This window comes from Triticum aestivum, chromosome 3D (assembly GCF_018294505.1).
Source record: "Triticum aestivum cultivar Chinese Spring chromosome 3D, IWGSC CS RefSeq v2.1, whole genome shotgun sequence".
Lineage (NCBI taxonomy): Eukaryota > Viridiplantae > Streptophyta > Magnoliopsida > Poales > Poaceae > Triticum > Triticum aestivum.
In genome coordinates this window covers 527,795,342-527,804,141 of record NC_057802.1, presented here as the reverse complement: position 1 = coordinate 527,804,141, position 8,800 = coordinate 527,795,342, and positions in this window count along the sequence as shown.

Genomic DNA, 8,800 nt, shown 5'->3' with positions numbered 1-8,800 from the left:
TAGTAACCAAGTGTGAAGCGTGTCAGTTCCATTCGAAGAAGTTTCATCAACCAGCTCAAGCCCTTCAAACAATCCCTCTCTCCTGGCCATTCTCGGTCTGGGGGCTTGATATACCGGGCCCTTTCCCCCGCGCTGTCGGGGGCTTTGAGTACTTGTACGTTGCGATCGACAAGTTCACAAAGTGGCCGGAGGTGGAAGCAGTGAGAAAGGTGACTGCTCAGTCAGCTGTCAAGTTTTTCAAGGGACTGGTCTGCCGTTTTGGTGTGCCAAACAGAGTCATCACCAACAACGGCACGCAGTTCACAAGCCACACCTTCATGCAATGCACTCAAGACCTCGGCAGCAAGGTCTATTTTGCTTCCGTGGCACACCCACGGAGCAACGGCCAAGTGGAGAGGGCAAATGCTGAAGTGTTGCGAGGCCTAAGGACAAAGACTTTTGATAAGCTGCGCAAGAGCGGAAGGCGCTGGATGTTGGAAATATGCCCTAGAGGCAATAATAAAATGGTAATTATTGTATTTCCTTGTTCATGATAATTGTCTATTGTTCATGCTATAATTGTATTAACTGGAAACCGTAATACATGTGTGAATACATAGACCACAACATGTCCCTAGTAAGCCTCTAGTTGACTAGCTCGTTGATCAATAGATGGTTATGGTTTCCTGACCATGGACATTGGATGTCATTGATAACGGGATCACATCATTAGGAGAATGATGTGATGGACAAGACCCAATCCTAAGCATAGCACAAGATCGTGTAGTTCCTTTGCTAAGAGCTTTTCTAATGTCAAGTATCGTTTCCTTAGACCATGAGATTGTGCAACTCCCGGATACCGTAGGAATGCTTTGGGTGTACCAAACGTCACAACGTAACTGGGTGGCTATAAAGGTGCACTACAGGTATCTCCGAAAGTGTCTGTTGGGTTGGCACGAATCGAGACTGGGATTTGTCACTCCGTATGACGGAGAGGTATCTCTGGGCCCACTTGGTAATGCATCATCATAATGAGCTCAATGTGACTAAGGAGTTAGCCACGGGATCATGCGTTACGGAACGAGTAAAGAGACTTGCCGGTAACGAGATTGAACGAGGTATTGGGATACCGACGATCGAATCTCGGGCAAGCAACATGCCGATAGACAAAGGGAATTGTATACGGGATTGATTGAATCCCCGACATCGTGGTTCATCCGATGAGATCATCGTGGAACATGTGGGAGCCAATATGGGTATCCAGATCCCGATATTGGTTATTGGCCGGAGAGGTGTCTCGGTCATGTCTGCATGGTTCCCGAACCCGTAGGGTCTACACACTTAAGGTTCGGTGATGCTAGAGTTGTTATGGGAAATAGTATGTGGTTACCGAAGGTTGTTCGGAGTCCCGGATGAGATCCCGGACATCACGAGGAGTTCCGGAATGGTCTGGCGGTGAAGATCGATATATTGGACGAAGGGTATTGGAGTCCGGAAGTGTTCCGGGGGTACCAGGCTATGGCCAGCATGACCGAAAGGTGTTTCGGGAGCCCCGGCAAGTGTTGGAGGGCCTCATGGGCCAAAGGGGAAGGGGCATACCAGCCCACTAAGGGGTGGTGCGCCCCCCACACCCTTTCCCACGTTACTTGGGGAGGTGGGGCGCCTCCACCTGGCTTGGGAGGCAAGCCTCCACCTGCTTGGCTTGGGGGGCAAGTCTCCCTAGGATTTTCCCTAGGGAGATCCAATCTGCTTGGCCGCCGCCCCCTAGGGGAAACCCTAGGGCGCCTCCCCCTCTCCCCTTGCCCCTATATATAGTGGAGGGGTGGGAGGGCAGCCGCACCTCTTCCCTGGCGCGGCCCTCCCTCCTCATACACCTCCTCCTCCTCCTCCGTAGTGCTTAGCGAAGCTCTGCCGGAGAACCACGAGCTCCATTGCCACCACGCCATCGTGCTGCTGGAGTTCTCCCTTAACTTCTCCTCTCCCCTTGCTGGATCAAGAAGGAGGAGACGTCCCCGGGCTGTACGTGTGTTGAACGCGGAGGCGCCGTCCGTTCGGCGCTAGATCGGATCTTCCGCGATTTGAATCACCGCGAGTACGACTCCATCAACCGCGTTCTTGTAACGCTTCCGCTTAGCGATCTTCAAGGGTATGAAGATGCACTCCCTCTCTCTCGTTGCTAGCATCTCCTAGATTGATCTTGGTGACACGTAGGAAAATTTTGAATTATTGCTACGTTCCCCAATAGTGGCATCATGAGCCAGGTCTATGCGTAGATTCTATGCACGAGTAGAACACAAAGTAGTTGTGGGCGATGATTTGTTCAATTTGCTTACCGTTACTAGTCTTATCTTGATTCGGCGGCATTGTGGGATGAAGCGGCCTGGACCGACCTTACACGTACACTTGCGTGAGACAGGTTCCACCGACTGACATGCACTTGATGCATAAGGTGGCTAGCGGGTTTCTGTCTCTCCCACTTTAGTCGGATTGGATTCGATGAAGAGGGTCCTTATGAAGGGTAAATAGCAATTGTCATATCACCGTTGTGGCTTTTGCGTATGTAAGAAACGTTCTTGCTAGAAACCCATAGCAGCCACGTAAAACATGCAACAACAATTAGAGGACGTCTAACTTGTTTTTGCAGGGTATGCTATGTGATATGGCCAAAAGGATGTGATGAATTATATATATGTGATGTATGAGATTGATCATGTTCTTGTAATAGGAATCACGACTTGCATGTCGATGAGTATGACAACCGGCAGGAGCCATAGGAGTTGTCTTAATTTATTGTATGACCTGCGTGTCAATGAAAAACGCCATGTAATTACTTTACTTTATTGCTAACCGTTAGCCATAGTAGTAGAAGTAATAGTTGGCGAGACAACTTCATGAAGACACGATGATGGAGATCATGGTGTCATGCCGGTGACGAAGGTGATCATGTCGCGCCTCGAAGATGGAGATCAAAAGGCGCAAGATGATATTGGCCATATCATGTCACTTTATGATTTGCATGTGATGTTTGTCATGTTTACATCTTATTTGCTTAGAACGACGGTAGCATAAATAAGATGATCCCTCTCGAAAATTTCAAGAATGTGTTTCCCCTAACTGTGCACCGTTGCGAAGGATCGTTGTTTCGAAGCATGATGATCGGGTGTGATAGATTCTAACGTTCGCATACAACGGGTGTAAGCCAGATTTACACATGCGAAACACTTAGGTTGACTTGACGAGCCTAGCATGTACAGACATGGCCTCGGAACACAAGAGACCGAAAGGTCGAACATGAGTCGTATAGAAGATACGATCAACATGGAGATGTTCACCGATGATGACTAGTCCGTCTCACGTGATGATCGGACACGTCCTAGTTGACTCGGATCATGTATCACTTAGATGACTAGAGGGATGTCTATCTGAGTGGGAGTTCATTAAATTAAATAATTAGATGAACTTAATTATCATGAACATAGTCAAAAGGTCTTTGCAAATTATGTCGTAGCTTACGCTTTAGTTCTACTAAGATATGTTCCTAGAGAAAATTTAGTTGAAAGTTGATAGTAGCAATTATGCGGACTGGGTCCGTAAACTGAGGATTGTCCTCATTGCTGCACAGAAGGCTTATGTCCTTAATGCACCGCTCGGTGTGCTGAACCTCGAGCGTCGTTTGTGGATGTTGCGAACATCTGACATACACGTTTTGATGACTACGTGATAGTTCAGTGCGTAATGTTAAAACGGTATAGAATTGAGGCACCGAAGACGTTTTTGAAACGTTGCAGAACATATGAGATGTTCCAAAGACTGAAATTGGGATTTCAGACTAGTGCCCATGTCAAGAGGTATGAGACCTCTGACAAGTTTCTTAAGCCTGCAAACTAAGGGAGAAAAGCTCAATCGTTGAGCATGTGCTCAGATTGTCTAAGTACTACAATCACTTGAATCGAGTGGGAGTTAATCTTCCAGATGAGATAGTGATGGTTCTCCATAGTCACTGCCACCAAGCTATTAGAGCTTTGTGATGAACTATAACATATCAGGGATAGACATGATGATCCTTGAGCAACTCGCGATGTTTGACACCGCGAAAGTAGAAATCAAGTAGGAGCATCAATTGTTGATGGTTAGTAAAACCACTAGTTTCAAGAAGGGCACGGGCAACAAGGGATACTTCATGAAATGACAAATCAGTTGCAGCTCTAGTGAAGAAACCCAAGGTTGAACCCAAACCCGAGACTAAATGCTTCTGTAATGAGGGGAACAGTCACTGAAGCAGAACTACCCTATATACTTCGTAGATGAGAAGGCTAGCAAGGTCGACAGAAGTATATTGGATATACATTATATTAATGTGTACTTTACTAGTACTCCTAGTAGCACCAGGGTATTAGATACCGATTTGGTTGCTAAGTGTTAGTAACTCGAAATAATAGGCTACGAAATAAACGGAGACAAGCCAAAGGTGAGATGACGATATGTGTTGGAAGTGTTTCCAAGGTTGATGTGATCAAACATCGTACGCTCCCTCTACCATCGGGATTGGTGCTAAACCTAAATAATTGTTATTTGGTGTTAGCGTTGAGCATAGACATGATTGGATTATGTTTATCGCAATACGGTTATTCGTTTAAGGAGAATAATGGTTACTCTGTTTATTTGAATAATACCTTCAATGGTCTTGCACCTAAAATGAATGGTTTATTGAATCTCGATCGTAGTGATACACATGATGATGCCAAAAGATATAAGATAGTAATGATAGTACCACATACTTGTGGCACTGCCATTTGAGTCATATTGGTATGAAACGCATGAAGAAGCTCCATGTAGATGGATCTTTGGACTCACTCGTTTTTGAAAAGATTGAGACATGCGAACCATGTCTATTGGTATATATGCATGAAGAAACTCCATGCAGATGGATCGTTTGGACTCACTTGATTTTGAATCACTTGAGACATGCAAATCATAACACATGGGCAAGATGACTGAAAGGCCTCGTTTTCAGTTAGATGGAACAAGAAAGCAACTTGTTGGAAGTAATACATTTTGATGTGCGCGGTCCAATGAGTGCTGAGGCATCAGTGGATATCGTTATGTTCTTACTTCACAGATAATTTGAGTAGATGCTGAGTATATTTACTTGATGAAACACAAGTCTGAATTATTGAAAGGTTCAAGTAATTTCAGAGTGAAGTTGAAGATCGTCGTGACAAGAGGATGAAATGTCTATGATATGATCATAGAGATGAATATCTGAGTTCCGAGTTTGGCACACAATTAAGACATTGTGGAAATTGTTTCACAACTAATACCGCCTGGAACACCATAGTGTGATGGTGTGTCCGAACATCATAACTGCACCCTATTGGATACGGTGCATACCATGATGTCTCTTATCGAATTACCACTATCGTTTATGGGTTAGGCATTAGAGACAACCGCATTCACTTTAAATAGGGCACCACGCAATTCCGTTGAGACGGCACAGTATGAACTATGGTTTAGAGAAACCTAAGCTGTCGTTTCTTAAAAGTTTGGGGCTGCGACGCTTATGTGAAAAAGTTTCAGGCTGATAAGCTCGAACCCAAAGCGGATAAATGCATCTTCATAGAATACCCAAAACAGTTGGGTATACCTCCTATTTCAGATCTGGAAGCAAAAGTGATTGTTTCTAGCAACGGGTCCTTTCTCGAGGAAAAGTTTCTCTCGAAAGAATTGAGTGGGAGGATGGTGGAGACTTGATGAGGTTATTGAACCATGACTTCAACTAGTGTGTAGCAGGGCACAGGAAGTTGTTCCTGTGGCACCTACACCAATTGAAGTGGAAGCTTATGATAGTGATCATGAAACTTTGGATCAAGTCACTACCAAACCTCGTAGGACGACAAGGATGCATACTACTTCAGAGTGGTACATAATCCTGTCTTGGAAGTCATGTTGCTAGACAACAATGAACCTACGAGCTATGGAGAAGCGATGGTGGGCCCGGATTCCGATGAATGGCTCGAGGCCATAAAATTTGAGAGGATCCATGTATGAAAACAAAGTATAGACTTTGAAAGAACTACTTGATGGTCATAAGGCTGTTGGGTACAAATGGATTTTAAAAGGGAAGACAGATACTGATGGTAAGAATCACCATTAAGAAAGCTCGACTTGTCGTTAAGATGCTTTCTGACAAGTTCAAGGAGTTGACTACGATGAGATTTTCTCACTCGTAGCGATGCTAAGAGTCTGTTGGAATTATATTAGCAGTTACTACATTATTTATGAAATCTTGCAGATAGGATGTCAAAACATTGTTTCCTCGACGATTTTCGTGAGGAAAGGTTGTATGTGATACAACCAGGAGGTTTTGTCAATCCTGAAAGATGCTAACAAGTATGCAAAGCTCCAGCAATCCTTCTAACGACTGGAGTAAGCATCTTGGAGTTGGAATGTACGCTTTGATGAGATGATCAAAGATTTTGGGTTTATACAAAGTTTATGAGAAACTTGTATTTCCAAAGAAGTGAGTGGGAGCACTATAGAATTTTTGATGAGTATATGTTGTTAACATATTGTTGATCAGAAATGATGTAGAATTTCTGGAAAGCATACAGGGTTATTTGAAAAGTGTTTTTCAATGGAAAAACCTGGACTAAGCTACTTGAACAATGAGCATCAAGATCTATAAGGATAGATCAAAAACGCTTAATAGTACTTTCAAATGAATACATACCGTGACAAGATTTTGAAGGAGTTCAAAATAGATCAGCAAAGAAGGAGTTCTTGTTGGGGATCGTAGCAGAAATTTAAAATTTTCTACGCATCACCAAGATCAATCTATGGAGTCATCTAGCAATGAGAGAGAGAGGAGTGCATCTACATACCCTTGTAGATCGCGAGCGGAAGCGTTCAAGAGAACGGGGTTGATGGAGTCGTACTCGTCGTGATCCAAATCACCGATGACCGAGCGCCGAACGGACGGCACCTCCGCGTTCAACACACGTACGGTTGGGGAAGACGTCTCCTCCTTATTGATCCAGCAAGGGGGAAGGAGAGGTTGATGGAGATCCAGCAGCACGACGGCGTGGTGGTGGAAGTAGCGGGGATCTCGGCAGGGCTTCGCCAAGCTCAGCGAGAGGGAGAGGTGTTACGGGAGGGAGAGGGAGGCGCCAGGGCTGTGGTGCGGCTGCCCTCCCTCCCCCCTCCTATATATAGGCCTCCTGGGGGGCGCCAGCCCCAGGAGATCTGATCTCCAAGGGGGGCGGCGGCCAAGGGGTGGCTTCCCCCCCAAGCCAAGTGGGGGGCGCCCCCACCCCTAGGGTTTCCAACCCTAGGCGCAGGGGAGGCCCAAGGGGGGGGCGCACCAGCCCACCAGGGGCTGGTTCCCCTCCCACTTCAGCCCATGGGGCCCTCTGGGATAGGTGGCCCCACCCGGTGGACCCCCGGGACCCTTCTGGTGGTCCCGGTACAATACCGGTGACCCCCGAAACTTTCCCGGTGGCCGAAACTGGACTTCCTATATATAATTATTCACCTCCGGACCATTCTGGAACTCCTCGTGACGTCCGGGATCTCATCGAACAACTTTCGGGCTACCGCATACTAATATCTCTACAACCCTAGCGTCACCGAACCTTAAGTGTGTAGACCCTACGGGTTCGGGAGACATGCAGACATGACCGAGACGACTCTCCGGTCAATAACCAACAGCGGGATCTGGATACCCATGTTGGCTCCCACATGTTCCACGATGATCTCATCGGATGAACCACGATGTCGAGGATTCAATCAATCCCGTATACAATTCCCTTTGTCAATCGGTACATTACTTGCCCGAGATTCGATCGTCGGTATCCCAATACCTTGTTCAATCTCGTTACCGGCAAGTCACTTTACTCGTACCGTAATGCATGATCCCGTGACCAACCACTTGGTCACTTTGAGCTCATTATGATGATGCATTACTGAGTGGGCCCAGAGATACCTCTCCGTCATACGGAGTGACAAATCTCAGTCTCGATCCGTGTCAACCCAACAGACACTTTCAGAGATACCTGTAGTGTACCTTTATAGTCACCCAGTTACGTTGTGACGTTTGGTACACCCAAAGCACTCCTACGGCATCCGGGAGTTACACGATCTCATGGTCTAAGGAAAAGATACTTGACATTGGAAAAGCTCTAGCAAACGAACTACACGATCTTGTGCTATGCTTAGGATTGGGTCTTGTCCATCACATCATTCTCCTAATGATGTGATCCCGTTATCAATGACATCCAATGTCCATAGTCAGGAAACCATGACTATCTGTTGATCAACGAGCTAGTCAACTAGAGGCTTACTAGGGACACATTGTGGTCTATGTATTCACACATGTATTACGATTTCCGGATAACACAATTATAGCATGAACAATAGACAATTATCATGAACAAGGAAGTATAATAATATCCATTTTATTATTGCCTCTAGGGCATATTTCCAACAGTCTCCCACTTGCACTAGCGTCAATAATCTAGTTACATTGTGATGAATCGAACACCCATAGAGTTCTGGTGTTGATCATGTTTTGCTCTAGGGAGAGGTTTAGTCAACGGATCTGCTACATTCAGGTCCGTATGTACTTTACAAATATCTATGTCTCCATTTTGAACATTTTCACGAATGGAGTTGAAGCGATGCTTGATATGCCTGGTCTTCCTGTGAAACCTGGGCTCCTTGGCAAGGGCAATAGCTCCAGTGTTGTCACAGAAGAGAGTCATCGGGCCCGACGCATTGGGAATCACTCCTAGGTCGGTAATGAACTCCTTTATCCAGATTGCTT